Source organism: Lutra lutra, chromosome 4, assembly GCF_902655055.1.
Source record: "Lutra lutra chromosome 4, mLutLut1.2, whole genome shotgun sequence".
NCBI lineage: Eukaryota > Metazoa > Chordata > Mammalia > Carnivora > Mustelidae > Lutra > Lutra lutra.
In genome coordinates this window covers 159711713-159731859 of record NC_062281.1, presented here as the reverse complement: position 1 = coordinate 159731859, position 20147 = coordinate 159711713, and the positions used below count along the sequence as shown (strand labels likewise).

General features: G+C 51.3%; 1 long non-coding RNA gene across 2 annotated transcripts; it reads right to left on the bottom strand.

Moving 5' to 3' along the window:
• Positions 1 to 4598: 4598 nt before the first annotated feature.
• On the bottom strand, positions 4599 to 18756 carry LOC125096729 (uncharacterized). Of its 2 annotated transcripts, XR_007126364.1 has the most exons (6): positions 18606 to 18756; positions 17437 to 17722; positions 14598 to 14657; positions 11711 to 11834; positions 9919 to 10048; positions 4599 to 4995 (listed from the first exon to the last, which is right to left on the bottom strand). It is a non-coding gene; the product is annotated as an uncharacterized LOC125096729 (long non-coding RNA). The 2 variants fall into 2 exon arrangements; XR_007126365.1 differs by lacking the exon at positions 11711 to 11834.
• Positions 18757 to 20147: the final 1391 nt, after the last annotated feature.

The following is a 20147-nucleotide window of genomic DNA, read 5'->3' as shown; positions in this document are numbered from 1 at the left end:
CCTTCTGTGATCTCAAAAGCATATTGGCTTTTAAGGATTTTGTTAACAAGACACTGGAGCAAGTCACCCTATTGCACATTGCCTCAGTTTTCCCATTTATAAAGTGAGCATAATAAGTCTTATCTGATGAGGCTGTGGTTAATGTGAAATTTGGCTTAGGAAAGTAGGAAATTTTTATGGAATTAGGAAATCTTCATGTTTTAATTCTTTATGATAATACCAAGGGTTAAATTTGTTTTCTGTCTCTGACCTTTTCTCCCCATCCAGTGACTAGCTTTTTTGTAAACTAGTGTTCATTCCATTCTCGCATACCTCCTCCTTCTGTCTCAGCTCCTCTGGGTGCCCCACACCCAGCAGTTGGGAGACTGGAAAGACACCATCTGCTGGTTAATAAACAGACATGTATTCATTTGTAAGTTGATTGGATGAGCGTGTCTCTTGATGTCCCCGTTCTGAATGTTTGTGCGTTCCACCACAATCTCACACCCAGAGGCTGTGTGGCTGGGATGAATCCCATCTGAGCGGACCATCCTTCCTGGAATCCGTGGGCTGCAGAGGACGTGAGTTTAGCCAAAGTGGACACCTGCCACTGACTCAGAACAGCAGTGGCTCTAGAGAATCCTGACTTTACAGAGTCTGCTTGGGACCCTGACCGCAAGGCCCGAGCATCATGGACGGAGCATCTATGGGACACCATATGGGTGGGGGGAGAACGTGGTGAAACTGGAGTAACCAAGAGACCTGGGTCCTAGCACCTCAGAAGGAAAGAGGATAGTGCGGATGGTGACAGGCTTGGGACAGACCCTTAAGGCATTTCATGGGCAACTTTTTATTTATCTAGGCCAGATTGGGACCCAGCAGCCCATAACTTCCCCCGCCGATGGATTACTATTCTTCCTAAAGATACACATGTCTCTCAAGCCCCTCTGAGCTCTGCGACGTTCACTGGCTTCCCTTTCTGGAGCGTGAGGATTTCTCTGGGAGCTGCAGGTGCTCGTGCTCCCTGCACTTGGCCGGGGTCTTGGGCTGCCCTCCTCCAGCCGACATGAAGAGCTGTAGATGTATCTGGGCTCCTTGGCCATGCACTTGAGCTCTTTATCCCCAGGTCCGAGTCCCAGAGACATGAATTGTTGAAAGGGAGACTGTTTGCTTTGTTTTTTAAAGATATGTTGAAGAAACAGAATGAAGCACAGAATTAAGAAGAGCCAGCTCCTCTACTGCCCACAGGTTTATAGGCACAGAAAATCCTTTTGTGAGATGGGAACTCACACCAATCAGTTTGCAAGGCCTTTCCATTTCCCAGAGGGGACACTGAGGCCCTCCCATTAAAAGCACTTGCCCAAAGTCTTGTAGAGAGTCAGTGACAGAACGGAGATTGAAATCCATTTATTTTTTGTTTAATCCCAGTCTGAGCTTCGACTCTGTACAGCAGGGATGACTTAGGGCAGTCTTAGAAGGGGGATGAGCGGCCCTGGGCAGCACGCAGGCAGCCAGGACCAGGCCAGGGGCTGGGGCTGTCTCTGCGGGCCTGCACATCTCTCCCTGGGAGCTCACGCCGGTCCTTGCTTTCTGTCTTAGTCATCTCTCCTCCAGCTTGGGCTGCCATCCACACAGCAGGACTGATCTGGGGCGGGGGTGGTCTGTCTGTGGGCACACCTACCTGATCGCTCCAGCTGAGCTCTAAGCCCCACACCCACCCACCACTAAACGCAGAGTCTGAAAGCCAATGGGTGGTGAGTAGATCCCGGCACTGTAGCTGGAACATGAACTTGAGGTCGGACAGACCTAAATTCAGAACCCCAATTTGCCTGCTCTTAGTTGTACAGGCTTACACAAGCTACTTTAGGAGCCTCTGCTTCCAAATTTGATTTTCACACTAATCCAGGTGAAGAACCCATGTTAGAAAAGTGAGAATCAGAGCTGAAATGGCGACAGTGTAGGGGCAACAGGAATTACAGGAGAGGTAGGTCATGACCAATGGGACCCTCATTCCCTGGAGCTGAGTTCAAATCCTCCCACCGGCAAGTTCTGTGAGGCAGGTGCAAGGCTTGTCCCATTTTATGGATGAGGAAACCGAGGCAGGAAGGGTTGGGCACACTAGCTTTGCTATCTCTCTATGTCCCTCATGTGCTTCCTGAGACAGGCAAGGAATTCCTTCCCACCGTACTGGGGAGAAGTTGAGGCACAGAGAGGAAGATAAACAGTGAACCCAGGGTCACCAAGGAGTTACTAGAGGAGCTGGGTCTGAGTACAGATTCCCTGGCTCCCATCTCAGGGTCCCCCGCCCCTGGCCTCTACTTGCTGGGCTCCGCCAAGCCCCAGGGAAGGCATGTTGCCCCGGAGCGGTGCTCTCCCAGGCCAGCTCACCCCTCCCACCAGGGAAGCACTGCCCTTATCCCCTGCCAGACAGCCTTGTTGCCCAACGCGTGGACAGGAGCCAAGCCTGGCAGCCTTTGGTGGGCATCCAAGTCGAACTGCTCTTTCCTGTGCCGAGTTTAGCACGCAGCATGGCTTCATCATCCAAATATGTCCTGCCAGACAGGCTTCAGCTGCTGGCCGGCGGGGCACTTGGCCGCCCGAGAGAGCTTGGCGTTAATTGGGCCCAGCCAGCCTAAATCACGGCTCTCATTAAGAGGAAGTCCAGCCATTCTCTGGCAGGGAAGGGGTGAGAGGTGGATGGCAGGGGAAGAACCTCTCACTGGAAGGGGTTGAGTCCCGTGGTGGCCCTGGGACCCTAGCAAGTGTCTGGATCGTGCAGACCCCCTCATCCAACCACCCATCTGCGGGGCGAAGAGGCTGTCCCCAAAGATCTCTGAGAGTACATGCCAATCATAGAGCAGTCCTGGTGCTTTGGGTGGGGGGCGATGCTGGTTTTCCTCTCTGCTTGGAGCACCATCAGGGATAAATCCCATTATAGCCTGTGGGGCATCTGTCACCTGACTTTGGGGGGCAAGAGAAGGTCCTCCCCCTGAACAAAAGATCTCCCACGGGTTGCTTTGCTGTCTGGAACCTTGACAGCAGAAGGCTTGGATGGTCCCGGCCACAGACCAAGGCACTCTAGCAGGGTCAGCTTCCCAAGGAAGCTGGGTCACTTGCAGCGAGGCAGGGAAGGGGTTGCCTGCCAGGGTCTGTCCTAAAAGCAGACTTGAGCTGCAAACAATGGTCAGCTGGACTGAGATGACCAGAAAATTTGGGGCCAGTTTGAAAACAAATTACAGACTTAAAACCTCTGATCTTGCCAAGCACGCATGCACCTACCTGCCCATGCGTGCCTCATGACGTTCATTCCACCCTCGGCGCTGATGAAGCTCTAGCCACGCTCCAAGTACCACGCGGGGCCTGGGAATATCGAGGAACCACATGGAATCGTTGCCTTATCCAGAGTCATGATCTATGAAGAAGGACAAGCATCTGAAAAATTGACATCAATCCTCTACCAAAGACTTGTGCAAGGTCCTCTGGGTACAGACGCAGAAGTTACGGACTCTGACGTGGTGGGAGGCGGTCCAGGAGGCAGACAGGTTTCCCAGAGGAGATGGCATCAGCAGTGTCTTGGAGAGTGAGTTGGAAGTACAGGAGAGGACAACAGAAGAGAGGGAAGAGGGGAGTAAAAGCCAAACAGAAAGACGAAAGGGGCGCTCTGCTCAGAGAACAGAACAGCTGGTTCTGTGTGGTTAGAGGGGAGGATAAGGAGTGAGGGGTGGGGAAAAGGGTCTAGTGAGGCTTAGGCTTGGACTTCTACGATAACGCATCTTCGGGGGGGGGGGACCCAAGTTTGTTCCAGTGATATTTTACAGCAGTTCCTAAACCCTGTCTGTGCCTCAGAGACACCCAAGAGCTTTCATAAGATACAAATAACCAGTCCCTACGATCCTGATCCTGATTTAGCTGGCATGGTGGGGGCCAAGAATCTATTTTAAACCAGCTTCCTAGGTAATTCTGAGGTAGCTAGCTAACAGCCTAAGATTGCTCGAAAATGTAAGATGCCAATACATGCGTCAGAGAAAAATAGAGCAGAATTGGGAGACAGAATTCTGACGGAGGGGGATGGCACAATTTGCAACAGCATGGTCAGGGAATGGAAGACCTGAGGGAGTGGAGGAGAGAGCCCTGGGGAAGCCTGGGAGAAGACCATTCCAGGAAGTAAAAATAGCAGGTGCAAAGGTCCTGCGGCAGGGCTGACTGACGTCTTAAAGGGAGAATAAGGCCAGTGTTGTTGAAATATAGGAGGTGAGGTCAGAGAGGCAGTCAGGAAATGCAGGTTGTGTAGGGCTTATCCCCTAGCCTTTTTAAACCTTTGATTTAGTCCCACCATCTTGTGAAGAAACGGGCCCGGGGAAAGGACCTTGAGTAGAATCATCTTCTCTATGTTCCTCTTTGGCACAGGGCTTAGAGCAAGGCTGTATGGCTGGGTAGTGTAGAGGAGCATGGAGATGAATAGAATATAGGTTTTGTGGCCCCAAGGATCTCAGTCTAGAGGGGGAGACCCCACTCATGTGATTCTTTCCAACAGGTGGCAGACTGTAATCCATGCTAGCATCCTGATTCCAACTATCACAGAATTAGCTGTCCCAGTTTGAGGATGTGTGGAGGAGGTGGGCATGTGACTGAGCAGACTGTCACTGAATAGCACCTGGGGGGTGGGTAGGGTAGGAAGCGGAGCAAGTGCAGAGAGGGAGCAGGAAGGGAGGTCTGTGGTTTGGGGAAGGCAGAATGGAGGAAAGTCCTGAGTTTCAAATCTTGAGCAGCCTTGACATTTGAGACCAACTGGGGCACATGGCTTTTTTGCTTCTCCCTGGTCTCCATGTCCCCACCTTTCCCACAGGGTTGGTCCCTCCTCTGAATGTTGGCTGTGGAGATGGCTGACGTGCTGCCTGGTCCTGGGTCCACCGGCCGGCAGCATGGTGTGGGGGAGGATGGCTCAGGGAGGAAGTCTGGCAGCACCCTGCCCAGGGTAGAGCCCTCTCTCTTTGGAGCACTGGGTGCTTCCATTGGCTGCAAGAAGAGGAAGAAAGCCGGGTGAGGAAGGAGGAGAGCACGATTTGGTCTGTTCTCCTCCCTACCCACAGCAATACTTTCAGGCTTTCTGGGAGCCATTGTGGGTAAGGGCCACCAAACGGCGTCTCCTCACCATTTGTGCTGCCCATCTCATTGGCCAATGTGTTCCAGATCTCAACTGCACCCCGGAAGTGGCATCGTTATTACTGCCTCATTTCACACAGTGGAGGGGCCAGTGGGACACGTGGAGGTGGGCATGATTGTCCTCGAAGGAGCCAGGGTTTTTCTATGTTTTTTCCTCTCTACCCTGACCTTGAGGAACCTAGCATACCTAGGTGAGTGGGGAGCTGCTGAGCAGGTCAGGAAGCTGGGGACACTCCCCCCTCTTTCTGTGTGAAGGAGTTGTAGGTGACTGTGGTCCCTTGGTCCTACCCCTTCCATCCTGCCAGGGCTTCCAGGTTGGCCAAACCCCAGGCCTACCTTCTAGGCCCAGCCTGGTTAGCTCAGCCTGGGGAGGGAGCCTGGGTTGGAAAGAGAAGGCTCACCCATATGGGTTAATCCTTTCACTGCCAGACAAAGACCATTTCTGAGGCAATTCGGCTGGATGCAAGTTTTTGTTCTCTTGATCCTTCTTCTTTCAGTAAACCCTTCCTTAGGTCTCTTGGGCGCTGTTTCCTGGGTGCAGAGTGGGGGATAAAGAGGCAAGTCAGACCTTGTCCCTGCCCTGGACCTGCTCACCACCTCCAGGAGGAGGAACAGAATGGCGACAGTAATCAATGTTGTGCTGAAGGGCTTGAGAAAGGTACAAGCCCTGGGATGAGATGAATTCTAGCCAAAGAAACAGAACATTCCCCCTCCCTCAGAATGGCCATTCATTCATTCATTGACTGTTCACTCAGCCTGGGCCCTGGGCAAGCAGGAATACCCCAGACTGCTCTCGAGACCTTCAAACTGGTGAGGGGTGAGCATGGGCACACGTTTAGCTTTGAAGTTGACTGTTACAGAGAGAGTGGCAGGGATTCGAGGGGGTGGTAGAACAGGGTAGAGTGGGGGCTGTTCCCAGGAAGAGGGGACATTCACTTAGGCCCTGAAGAAGGGAAAGCCTTTGACTCCTTGGAAATACAAAGCTGGGCTCCTGTGGAACCAAGTTTATCTTCCAGGTCCTGGGAGAGCCCTTATTTCAAGTATCTGGGTCTTATCTGAAGTGAAATGATCAGTTTAGGGCTGACCTTTATGATCATGTTTATATAATAGTCTTCTCACTCAAGGCTACATGTACTCACAAACTTTCTATGGTTTGACTGCTCTGATCAAACTTTTCAGAGACAGAGACGGATCAAATGAGAACATGTCCTTTTCCAGACCACGTGTCTTGATGTCTGGTTCAGAGATATCATCTCTGCGCTGACACCCACACAGCTGGGGTCTACCTTGACCCTCTAATCCCACCACAGTGTGCCCTCAGGAAAGACGTAGCCTCAGTCACCTCCCCTGAAATATAATGGCAGGACGGCAGCAAAGAGAAAGATAAGAAAAGATCTAAGTTCCTGGGTCCCCTCACCAAGTGGATGGTCAGGGTGGTGACAGCACTTTTGGCTTGAAATGACCTGGCTGAGAAAGGAAGTTCAAGGGTCAGGAAGGTTTGATTATATCCATGGTGAAAAACAAGGGATTTTGATTTGGTTGCAGCCGGGTCTGATCCTTTGCTCAGACACAGGTTCCCTTGTGCAAGTCAAAACTAACGTACCCCACGTCTCAAGCATTTTCTGTTAAACCATTGAGAGCATTCTGCACAATCATGAAAACCACTTACCCTTGTATTTGTCACCGACTGAGGGCTCGGAGGGTAGGGGACGGAGAAATTAGTAGTAGTAGTGAGAGCACTAGGAACCTGCAGTGAAGATGACTTAGGGGACCAGAACCTTCACCACCCATCCTGAGACCAACAAGGACTGTCACCTCACCTCTTTCAATCCCCACACCTGAGCAGGTGCAATCAGAGGCCAAGAAGCTGAAATGGTCAAACATCAGAAAACACTAAGAATGATGCCAGGCCGAGGCTTGCCTCCGTGGGAATCTGAGACCACCCCCCAAACCCCCCAAAGCCAGCCAGATCTCTTTGGTCACATACTGCAGAAGAGATCTAGAGCTTTGCCTCCAGCCCGGGGGCCCTACCCCTCTAAAAGGCCTCTTCTCATCTCCATTCGGCTGCTTCTATCCATTACCCCTGAATGGAAATGGAAGCTTAATTTTTCTCGCTTGAAGCCATTAACACTCTGGGCCCTTGACAGGAAACACAGCTCAGCTTTAATTAGCCACAGCAAGCTCCGCACAAGGGCTTCTAGCAGAGCCCGGGGACTTCAAAGATAAAGGCTTCCCCATTCTCTCTAATCACAGCTATTAATGAGCCAATTAAGGCTTTCTCTGGGGCCAAGGCAAATGAACAGCTCACTCAGGATGGTGGGCACACAGCTCTCTGCCCCACTGTGGGGAAGCTCGGACGGCCCCAGCTCTGCAGCCCATCACTTCTGTGTCTTAGGATGGAGCAAGTGTCCTCTCTGGGCCACCTTCTGTGATGGGGAGAACATTGTTCCTCCTGAGGAGCAGTTACTGGAACGGGAATGATTGCAGGGCAGTGGTTGTCGAACTTGAGCATGCTTCAGAATCACCAGGAGGGCCTATTAACCCTCTCTAGGGGGCTCCACCCCAGGTTTCTGACTCAGTTGTTCTGGGAGGGGTTGCCCACAAGAAAACTCATTCCCGGGTGGCGGTGTTGTTGTTGGTTTGGGGTCCCATTTCAAGAGACATCGCTTCAGACAACAAGTGTGAGATGTTACTCGAAGATTTTGATTACACTCCCGGCTATAAATGTGCCATCACCCCTTTCCTTCACCTGCTTCATCTGACAGTTTCCAGAAGTCTCCCATCTGGGCTGTCAACGCTGGGACACAACAGCGTTTGTCACACTGTGGTGGCCTGACAGCGTAACGCCCTCCAGGTGGGTTCCTTTGGGAGGGGAAATGGAGCGGGACTCCCCACTTCTAGAAAGAGCAGACAGTGTGGAGTCCTCCAAGTCCTGACGGATGTGCTGTGTGGTGGATGTTGAGATGGAGCTGTGCAGAAGGGAGGACACTTCAGTGAGGGAACGAGGGAACGTGAGCAAAGCATGGCACTGGGATATGCCTGTGGCTTGTGGGGAACTGGTCAGAATCTTCTAAAGAGTCTTCCAACTGAAGTCTAACGACTTTAATGTCATGCTGTGTTTTGCGTTTCCTCAGGCAACTGAGACAGACTCCTTCAGCTACGGCCTCCTGCCTGCAGTGCCCCGTAGTGTGACTCGAGTCACCGTGCTTGGTGGCTTTATAGACAGACTTCTGTGGTCAAAGTACAGTTCAGGTCCTTAGGATGCTGGGTCTCAGCTGGGGCGGTTGCCACCCTGTCCAGACCCCTCCTGGGGCTCCCTCCAACTTCCTGCGCCCTTCCTCTAACCTCCCCTCATTCATGTCCTCTTCAGCCTTCACAGCCCGCCTAAAGTTCCTCAGAGAGCTTGTTTCTGAGCACTCCCACTTTAGCCATCTTTGCCTTATAGATAGGGTACCCCAGAGTGTGTGCCCAGGGGCTGTGGAAGCTGTTAGTAGTTATAATGTGATTCAGGGAGTGCTGAGCTAAACAAAGTAAGTTTTCTGCAGAACTTCTCAGAGCCTTGAATATGCTGCTGTGGAGATTCGGGAGGGATGCTTAACAAGCAGCATTTCCCAAACTAATTTCACCACAGAATGTATACTTTTTCCTAAGAGGATCTGGCTTCGATACAAAGGAGCTGGCTGAGCTTCAGATTCCAGCAGACCTGGGCTTCAATTCTGGAGCTCATACCCCTTGGAGCCTTTGTCTCTTCATCTGTAAAATAGAGAAAGTTGTCCTTCCTCTGGGCGCTCTTAAAAGGCTTAAGTGAGGTGATATAGGAGAGGGGCTCCACCCTGAGTGAGGTACACAGTAGGGGCTCAGTAAATGTGTATTTTCTTCTGTCCCTATTGGTTTTCCTGTTGCAAGCTTACAATCTGAGTGTGCTGAATATGAGCGTGAAGCCACACTCAAACACACAGGGTTGGAGGCATGAGAGGTCATAAGTGACCAGACCATCTAAGCAGGCTTCCTGGAGGAAGAGGGTCTTTGCTAGATTCTGAAACGAGTTCTCCAGCAAAGGCCTGGGGCAAGGGAGGAGGTTGTGGGGGAGGCTTTGAGAACTACCTCTCTGCAAGCAAGCTACAGCAGGACTCCTTTATTTTCCTTTTCCACCCTCGAGGCCCATTTCCCCACCAAATCTAGCCGACGCAGCACTTGCCTTCCCCTCCCACGGCTTGAACTTGGCCAACATCTCAAGTTCCCGAGGTATGAGCCTCAGAGTGGGGGCTCTCTTGGCTTGTGGAAATTCACCGGGCTCACAGAAGCCTGCTGTAGCAAGGCCCTCAGGAAGCTCAGGTCAAACCGGCCCCCAGGACCTAGGGTGCCGGGCCACACCCCACCTACGCAACCCTGGCCTCGGGGATGGGCAGGGACAAGCCCAGTCCAGGCTGAGGAGGAAGCAGCCCAGCAGATATTCTGCCCCCAAACTCTTCATCACCTCTGCCGGCGGCCCCACGATCAACCATGTCCAGAGACCCTATTTCGAACCAGGCTCATTTCATTTAACCAGCTCACTCCAACTCTATAAGATCCCTAAAGCTAGAATTTTATTTCTCATTTTACTCATGAGAACACAGAAGCTCAGAGAGTCAGCTTGAAACCAAGCCCCTCTGGTCCGAAGTCCAAGCTCTTTCCACTGGTGCCACAGAGCTGTGGATTTCTCTTAGTGGATTTCCTAGTGTGGCTCATCCCCACCTCCAGACAGCCTCCCTGGTCATCTCCTGAGACCATGCTTACCTCCCCTTGAGCGTCCTCAGCAGGAACTACAACACTCCTCTTCCGAGCATCCGTGTTTCCTGGAAGGAAAGGACTGGTTCCGAGTCCCACACTCGGCCCTTAGCAGCCAGCACAGCACACATAGTAATCTCTGTCGAGAGAAGGGGTGACATATAATTTTTGAGATTGTACAGACATGTCATGAGCATGGCGTCCCCCACACCTGTCCTGAGCTCTGCATCTTCCAACTCCACTCTTCCTCGCCCTTCCTCATGCTACTCTGGGCTGGGCTCACGGGTCCTGGCTGACTTGACTCTCCCAGGTGTCATCTGTTTAACCCGCACTGCACTGCGACCCAGCTAGCTAGATTTCAGCAGGACCCCGAATATTCATGAGCGCACCCCTGTGGCTGGACTCTCGCAGGGGCGTGCTCTGTAAGATCTCGGCTCCAATTTTCTTCCTCCAAATGAGTTGCAGTCCGCACGTCCTCATCAGACCTGGAGCTTGCCCTGCTGCCCCCCAAAAGCCACTTCAATGACGCGCCAAGGTGCCAGGGAAATTATGAAAACCATGTGACAGGTGAATGGCTGCGCCTGCAACTTTCCTAGGTTTCAAAGGGAGGATGGCTTGCTCCAGCATGTGGGCTGGAAATTCAGGCTTGCAAGCTTTTCCAGAAAGCACAGGGCACACCAGACCCTCACAGGATTCTGCCTTTCCCTTCAGGGGAATCCAGCTGGGCCTCTTGGCCCTGGGGTCCAAGAATGGTCATGGGCCTGGCTCCATCCAAACACTGTTCCCTTGCATGACGAGCAGACACACAGATGGGTTCTGAGCAGAAAAGGAACCAAGTAAACTGGTCAGAGGGTTCCAGAGCTGGCAAACACCTTTGGTTACTAAGTCTAATCTTCTCACTTTCCAGATGGGGAAACTAAGGCCCAGAGCAAAGTGTTTGCCTAGAGTCAAACAGCTTCTTGGAGACTGAGCCATGGCAAGAGCGAACTTACCAGTATCTCTCAAAAATCTTGCCAAAGTGAGTGATAAATGGCCATGAAGAATAGTGTCCAGAAGCTTCATTTGTATTGGCTGGTAGAAATGCAACAGGTACACGGGACCGAGCTTGTTCTATCTGTGGATAAGGCTGGGCATGGCCTGGTGAGGTATATAAAGACAGTGAAGTCTGGTTGGGATCCCTGGCCAGATGCTGTCCCCCAGGGAGCTGGATGCCCAAAGAGTTCATATGCCAACTGCGTTCCAGATCAGAGTTCAACCTGGGCAGCAAGTTTCCTATGACATGGGGAGAGGAGAATCTCCAGTTGTTACACATCAGGCTGTTTCTACAGGGTCCCATGAAATACCCATAAAAGTATTTTCCACACTTTGATAATCCTGGGGCTGCTATGGGTGGTCCTTCTATAAACATACACTGAGCAACTCTTAGATGTGCTAGCACCTTCAGAGTCTCCCTATTGCCATAATAGAGACAAAGCCCTTCCCATAATGCTCCTCTGTGCTCTCTGACCTACTTCTCACTTGTTATGTCTGCAAACTCATCAGTCTATGCCAATCGTGGCCATTGTGCCGAAAGCACCATCTACTTTTTTGCCTCTGAATCTTAAAACAAAACAAAACAAAAAACAAACAAGCAAAAAAAAAAAACCTTTCTAGAATGTTCTTTTCTCTTTCTCTGGAAGACTCCTCATCCTTCTCTATAACCCAACCACCCAGGGAAGTGTCACCTTCTCTGCCAGGTCTTCCTTCTCCCAATCCCCAGGAAGGTGTACCTGCAAAATAGATCTCCAAGCTGACTCCTCACCATCTGCACTGCTACTGCACTGGTCCGAGCCATCTCTTGCCTGGTTTGCTCTAGCAGGCTTCCCTGCTTCGGCTCTCTTCCTCCTATGAAGTGTTCTGTATGCAGCAGCCAGGGTGATGTTCTTCTGTATGTCATAAATCAGATCAGACCACTTCTGTGCTTAAAACCTTCAGATGGCTTCTCATTGCAAAATTTACCATGGCTTATAACATCTCCCCTGCCTCTCTCTCTATTGTCACATTATCCGTTCTGCTTCATTCTTCATGTTCCAGCCACAGTGGCCCCCGTCTTTTTCCTTGAAAGGACCAAGCTTATTCAGGGATTGCTGCCTTTGTGTGTCCCAGGGGGCTCCCCACCCCACCAGATCCTCAGAATTCAGGTTGTGTCTCAAATATCTCTTCTTGGAGAGGTCTTCCTTGACTGTTCTATCTAAAGAAGACTCCCAGTTTCATTGTGTCTGCAGCAATCATGACTGTATCAAATGATTTTATGTATTTGTTTCCATGTCTCCGGCTGCAATATAAGCTCAATGATAGCAAAGATGTCACCACTTTTTATGGACATGTCCCCAGTCTAGAGAACAGTCCAGGCTTCGAGTGGGATTTCAGTGATAAACATCTATGAACGACTACCCCAGCATGCAAAGCCTATGGGAGAAGGAGATCTTTGTGAACTCCTTATGGGAAGGGAAACCTGGATGAGCCATAAAAAGATGGTAGGGTTTGTGTAGGTGGAGAGAAAGATAGTTGGCATCCCAGGAGGTAGGCCCAGCCAGGAGCATAAGTTGAGTGGTTGGAAAGAGAGAAGCATGCAAGAGAGAGAATGCCTAGAGCGGGGGAGAGGAGCTGACTCTGGAGGCCCTTGCAGGCCAGACAAGGGACCCCTTTTCCTCACTCGCCTTTGCACTATTTCCCATTCCAATCCCTGCAGCCTTCCTCTGCACGCACACAGTATAACTTGCAATAGGAAAGGTAGACAGGAGCCACAGGAACGTCCGGTGTCACATGATATCATGGCAAATGGAAATGAAGCTCACCCCTGCTGGGGCAGAGCGATGTTTGTGCCAATAGAGTTTCTCAGAGAAGCTGGCAGAAATTGTCCGGATGTGTGAGAATAGCAAGTTATAGAGTCTTTGCCTCCAAATGGGCTCAGTGGAATCCAGCCACTGGATTCAAAGAACACAGCATCCTTGAATGACAGAGTTTCAAAACACACCGCTCTTCTGGATCACCCTGGCTGTCTGGTCCAAGCTCCAAAGCCCTTTAGCATTCCGTTCAAAATGACACCAGTGGCTCCTTGCACACCTCCCAAGGCACAGAGCTCCCCACTCACATTGCTGGAAAGCTCAGGCTCTCTGAAAGTCTTCCTGACTTCGAGACGGATCTAGTCTCCCCAAGTGGACTTCATGCTGACTCTGGGGCTGCCCGCTCTGCCCCCAGGCTGCACGGTGAACACACACAGCAGCCTCCCCAGCTCTGGGCTTTCTTGCAGGGCCCCAAGCTCTGGGCTCTTACACCCTTTCTCCTTGGTGTGCTTTAGTCCTCTGGCCCTCAGCACTCCCTCTGGGCTCACTCCCTTTTGTCACTACTCAGTTTCTCTTGCATTGGGATAAGTCTCCCTGGGAGGGTGCCAGCTATCCTGGGAGTCCATCACACCCTCTCAACTCCTACTTTAAGGCCATATGACCTGGCTGGTGGGAATGTAAAATGGTGCTGTCGCTGGGGAAAACAGCATGGCGGTTCCTCAAGAAAACCAAATTAGAACTTCTCTATGATTCATCAGGTCCGCCTGTCAGAATACCCTCAAAAGAACTGAAAGCAGGGACTCGAACACCTGTACTCCAATGCTCATTGCAGCATTACTCACAGGAGTGAATAAACATACACTGAGCAACTCTTAGATGCACTATCGCCTTCCATGGCTCCCTATTGCCATAGTAGAGACAACAACGCAACCATCAACAGCAGGATGGATTAAGGAAATGTGATCTGTTTAGACAATGGGATGTTATTCAGCCCTAAAAAGGAATGTGATTCTGACATGTCCTACCACACGATGAACCGAAAACACTAAGTGGAGTAAGTCAGACACAAAAGGACAAATTGTGTGTGATTGCACCTCTGCGAGGTCCCTAGACCAGGCAAATTTATAAAGACCTAAACTAGAACTGCAGTCACCACATGCTGGGGGGAAAAGAAAGAGAGGAGGTACTGTTTAGCGGATCCAGAGTTTCTGTTTGGGAAGATGAGAACATTCTGGAGATGGATAGTGGGGATGGTTGTGCAACAGCGTGAATGTGCTTAATGCTACTTTTAATGTGCCCTTAAAAATGGTTAAGATAGCGAATTTTGGGTTATGTATATCTTACCACCACAGGAAAATGTTTTTTAAAAAAGACCACACATATCTATCCCCCACTTCCTGCCAAAGGGTAATCAAGTACCAGACATTTATAAAATACTCCGTGCAGGGACCGTCTGACACGCTGCGGGCCATTGGGATTAGCAGTAGAGACTGTCCTTGTTCATAACAACACGAAGAAGCCAGGCGCTAGGCTAAGCAATTAACATGGATTGCTTTATTTAACCCACACAGCCTTCTCAAGTAACTATCGTTGTACCAATTTGACAAATGGAACTGACACTCTAAGAAGCTAAGCAGCTTGCTTAAGATTACACAGGGACAGATTCCAGATTCAAATGTGAATGCTGGATTCCAGAGACTAGGTTCCCAATCATACTTGACTACTGCTTGAAGAGACTTAAGAAATGCTTAAGAGCAAGAAAACCCACACACGCACAGGCCCCTTAAGATGGTGTGCTGGGGGACATGTGTGCCAAGATTCGTGGCAGAAGGGAGCAGCCGTTAACTCCACGAGTACACTCACCGGTCTCTTCTTGGTCAATGTCCGTTGAAGGAATAAGCGGTGAGCGACCATCAGCGTGTCCTGAAGAAGTCAGGAGGAAGAGGTAGAGTTTCAGCTGAGCCCTGCAGTGTGGGAAGAAGGTGGGGGAAGGAGACCTCCACCTCCACTCTGCTCAGGAGCATGTGCTGACCTCCAGGCTGTGCACCTGTGCACCTCAGCCGTCCTCCACCCCCCAGCTTCCTTGTTGATGGCATCCGTACCGTCGTGGGCTGGGCTCCTTGGCTCCCTGACTACTGCTGCACTAGATGGGCACTTCTGCTGGGCAGGGCCCCTGTCTAACCCTGTCTGTGCCCAGTTCCCACCAGGAGCTGGCCCAGACGCCGTGCTCTAGGGTTTCTCGCTGGACAGATGAACAAAGGGAGACTGCTGGAGAAACCCTCCAGAAGACTTCAACCTTGAGGAGCTCTTGTTCAATTCTCCTTATTTCCCTATAATTAGAACCAATTCCTGGTTAGCTCAGTTTCCACTCCCGAAGGTGGAAGGAATTCAGGAAACTTCTACCAAGATGCCGAGCCCCGTTCTCAGTCTGACTGTCTAGACGTATGACCTGCAGGCTGCCCTTGGCGTGATCTTGCAGAACCGGCGGGGGGCTGCGGCAGCAGCTGGTGCGTGTTACCTCTGGGGCTGGCAAGGCCTTCCATTCTTCCATCCTCAGGAGTCCCTACCCCAACAGCAGCAGCCCCGACTGAACAGCTGAGGCTCACACCTGACTGGCAGGGGCCCGTGCAGGTGATGGCTGGGCTTCTGCCACGAACCATGACCTGGGGGCAGGGGGGCGGGGTGCACAATTCAGGTTGAAGACAAAGCAGCCAGAGTTCCCTGGAGGTGGGTGTCAGGGCCACACTGGGCAGGGGGGAGGCGGCTGGGGAGGCCTGTTTTTGGGCTGGCTCCCTGAGGCCCTCAGAGCTTGCCTGTCTGACCTCTGGCCTGTGTCCCACATCCCCGTCGGAGGACACCATCCTGTATCCAGATTTAGCTTCTCTTGCTTCCAAAATAGCAACCCAAAGTGGAGGAAGGAGTACAGGACAGACCTGGGTTCAAACCTAGATTTGTCCCATTAGCTGTGTGACCGTGGAAATAGTTCCTTCATCTCCTGGACTTTCAGCCTTCCCCTTTGTAAATGGGAGATAATAAAAGCTACTTCCAGGGAGGATTCAATGAGATCATATTGATAAAGTGCTTGGAACCATGGCTGGCCTGTAGCCAGTTTTCTATACATGTTTGTTAAAGGAATACACATTTATCTCAGCATCCCAAGTGGGAGCCTTGGAACTTGGGAGATAGTTTAAAAACAAAACAAAACAGAAGATTGTAGGATAAATGAAGAACTGAGACCTGGATCTGCGTCGCCCCCCACCCTGCAGGAACAGATGGCGTGACTTTGGGTAAGTGCCATGCCTTCTGGGGGCCTCGGTTTTCTGTCTGTACAATGCGGGTACAGGACACATTCTCCTGAGGGTCTGCCATGGCTTGAATATGCTGGGGACACAAGAGCTCACAACACCAGACCCCACCGTCCATCCTGTTGGTTCTAGCATTGGCCCCCTTCATCCCCGGCTACCCCTGATCCCTGGAGGACCTGGGACTTCTGTACTGCACCACTCAGGCCTCTTAGAAATGCCTGGGCCAGAGATTGTCAACGTGGATTAGTTCTGGGAAACACGACAGCCAGCAGAATGTCCCCAGAGAGAGAGCTTATCCTGCCTGGCCACCGAAGGGGTGGGCTGAACATTCCAATCAACCGAGTGGCCTCAGGGGAGAATTTAGAGAAAAGGGCAGTGGGAAGCTGGTGCTGGAGGTCTCTTAATCCCCGGGAATTTAGAGCCACCGCAAAGTGGACTCCTAAATGAGGAGGGATTTGCTTCTCCTCCCAGCTTCAACAGACTGTTTCTGCAGAGAGAGAGGTTTTAAATAGCAAAGGTGACTTGGCTTGATTTGGCCAAGCTTACAGTTGGACACATTCTTCCTTTGGTTCCCAGGAAATAGCTTGTTGGGGGTGAGGGGCATGGAGGTGAACTGGGAGAAAGGAGATGGTGGTCTTCTCAGATGTCCCCGATAGGGGACATAACATGTGCCAAATAAATATGGAGGGGGCGCCCCTGGACCTTTGTGGGGCGTTTTATGGCTTAGGAACCCTCAGAATTGTCTTGTGTGATTCTCCTAGATGGGAAAAAGTGAGTCCCACGGAGGAACAAAAGACCTGCTCAAGGTTACCCTCGAGCAAAGTGATTCAGTGGCAGAGCCAGGGCTTAGGCTTGGGTCTCCTGACCCTAAAGTTGGCTGACCCTTATTCCTCAGACACACAGTTTCCGCACCAGTTACAACCAGCATAAACCAGGGCCTGTTTTACTCAGTGCACCTTTCCTGGGACTTTGCCATGTGCAGGTCCTCAGCTAGGCATGGGGAGGGGCGGGGCTGGGATGGAACAGAGATGACCCAGGTGCCACCTTTGTCCTCCAGCTACCACGGCAGGGACGCTAGCAACTTGAGAATACATGTTTAGGGAGGGGGAGACAAGGAAGAGGTGCACATCTGGCCAGGGCGGGGACGGGGCTGGGGGCTGGGACCTCAAAGCTGCTCCTGTTCTCTGTTTTCTCAGTTTTGCTGGTCTTATCTCCCATGCTAGCCAGAAGAGAGGGATTAAGGCTCCCTCATTAGCCAGAATGTGCCATCAAGCCAGCTCTCTAAGGCAGTCGCTTCTCTCCCAAGCTCAGCAGGACCCCCCACTGAGTCTCTGTCCAGTGGCCTTCTGGTTGGTCCCAAGCTGGCTGCTGCCTGACTCAGGTGAGTCATGTCTCACCTGGTTTTCCTGGGGTCCTGGGCTCCTGGGCACATGCTTCCTGCTCATGGCTGCTAGAGCAGGCTTTCTGCAGCAAAACGCCTTCAGGAAAGCTTTGTGGAAACCAGTCATCGTCCCCAGTTCTTTTCAGGGTTGCCCTGGGGGCAGGTGCAGCCTGAGGGGCTCTGGCAGCCTCAGGCGGCAGAGTTAGGAAGAGGGCAGAACACCTGGGGTACGTTGTTTCAGCTCCAAGAGAGGCTCTCAGAGATAATCCGCCAACCGGAGTGTCCCGTGTTCTAGCAGGCTGCTGGGGTGCGGGAAGGGAAGAAGGAAGGGAGAATGGTTTCCACCATCTCGAGGGGTGTATGAGACGCATCTTGAAGCCCTGTTGCTTGTTTGGACATTTTAGGGGATGTGTGGGCATCAAATGAGGCATCAAATTCCAGAGCAGGACCGAAGATTGTAAGCACTCCCGGGCCCTGTCTCTATTTCCATGTCAGCATCCCTTCTTGAGTGAGGAGCAATTTGAGAGCATTTGTAGCTGCAAATAAGCATGAGGGTCTGATTCTTCTTAGTCTCCTCAGCAGTGAGCACAGGGCCTGGCACTCACTAGCTCAGAAGTGCTTGCTGAGTGAGTGAAGGACTTGTGAGCTTCTGAGGTCCCAGAATTACTCCAGGACAGGGCCCAGCCTCTGCAGTGGAGGAATGATGGGGACTTGGGTGTGGAGAATAGGCTCCTCTCTGGCCTCCAGTCCCTGGGACCTCCCCCACTTCAAAGGACTTGTAGATAAGAAGGGCTTTCTGGGCTAAGTGAGATCTGGCCCTCCCCCAACCTTCCCCCCACCCTGCAACACACACGCCAAATGTGCACATGAGAATCTAGCTTCCTTATCTGCCTAGGCTCAGATTTGGCACCCTGGGGCTTGAAAGGCTGAGAGAGCAACTGATGGTCCATCCAGATGTCCTTAAAGACCTCCAGCTGTGGACTGCCGGGCATTATTCCTTCCCAGGTGCCAGCCCCAGCTTCCACCTGCATGAAGGTGTGAGGCCCTGCTTCGGTGGGAATGAAAGAGGTTATACTGGAGATCGAAATCGGGAAGGCAGAGGATCCCATGAGAGCGACAGACCTGGCTGGAAGGATCTCAAGAGAGGGAAGAATGAAAGAGGACACAGAAGACAGAGGCTCTCACCTTTGAAGGGGGAGTTCCCTACATAAAACCAAGTCCTAAAAGACCCACTTGACGAGTGGATGATTACTTGGCTGGAAGGATGGATGGCAGGAATGGACGATGGTCCGTTCAAGGATTTATTGAACGATTCCTTGGACCCTGTGGAGTGAATCGGACCCAGTCTCCATTGCCAAGGAGCTCGCAAAACACAGGCTGTGACGTCGCAGTGGTGATTCAACTTGGGAAAGATTGGGGGGCGGGGTTGTGGCTACATGCCAAAGACAAGATCGAGCAGAATTCTCAACGAGGTTCAGGTGTCACTCCTTTGGGGTCTGAGATGCTCTGAGCATGTCATGAGACACCTTGAGACAAAATTCAAAATGATCAAATATCTTGGTTGGTGTTAAATTCATGCCTTCTTAAATTGGATTTCAGTATGGTTAAGATAGTGTTCATACAAGTTCATGAAAAGCTATGGAAAAAATTAAAAATTGAGAAAACTGTATCTCTTTATGTAGTTTGTGTGTGTGTGAATTGAAAACTTGAAGGGAAAGCGTGCTCTCTATAGTCTTTTATTTAATACAACGCATGCGAGGGTTGTTACACGCACTACTCATGTAAGAACACTTGGGTTCAGGGAGGGTAAGTAACTCATTCAAGGCCACACAGACAAAGTGGCAGAGCTGGGATTGGTGCCATAGCTCTGACTTGAAAGTCAGTGGATCTCTCTTATCTCACATGGATCTTGAGATTTACATCAGCAGAAGGATCCCTGGATACCAACCACTCTTGGAACTCCAGACCCCATAGAAACAGAGATGGAAAGTCTGAAGTCTGAACAAAGGCCTAGAAAGAGTAGAACCGGGGGTCAGCTCAGGGAAGTAGTTATTGTTCAGCATGAGGCCGGAGGAGCAGACGATGAGGACAGGCAGGGAGATTGGGTCCGTTTTCCAGGGCTTTGAAGAGCACGACTCAAGCTGCTCATATTCCCCAGTGATCCCGCTGTTCGGCTGACACCCAGGGGCTGGTTGTTGGAGGTGTATATAAACCAACAAAATGAGAAACAAGAGCAGAATGGCAGTGTGTGGGGGGTGAGATTTGAGTTATGTGAATTGAGGTTCTGCTGTTCCAGTGAACAGAATTTATGACAAGGACCTACTGACTGCTTACTTGGTGCGGGGGACTGTTCCAAGAATTTTCCATGGATCAATTCATCCTCCCAGCAACCCTGTGAGATGGGCACCACTCTGAATCCGCTCTACATGTGAGCCAGTGGTGGCCGCCATGTGCACCACGGACCGACGGCGTGTTTGCTGGATCCCCGTTCTCACATCTCTCATATAGAGAAGTGGGTGAGATCAAACAACTGTGAACACGGCCGACACACTCTTGGTGAGCGAATGATGTTTGCAGTTGAAATTTAGCATGATGGGAGTAACGAAATGGCAAGGCCCATGTTTTCTGACCCCGGACTCTGGGGTCCCTCTGCCACCCCATCTCCCATCCCGAGGGTCTCGCACACTGTAGGTGAGCATCAAATGTCTGTGGAGGGTTGATAAAATC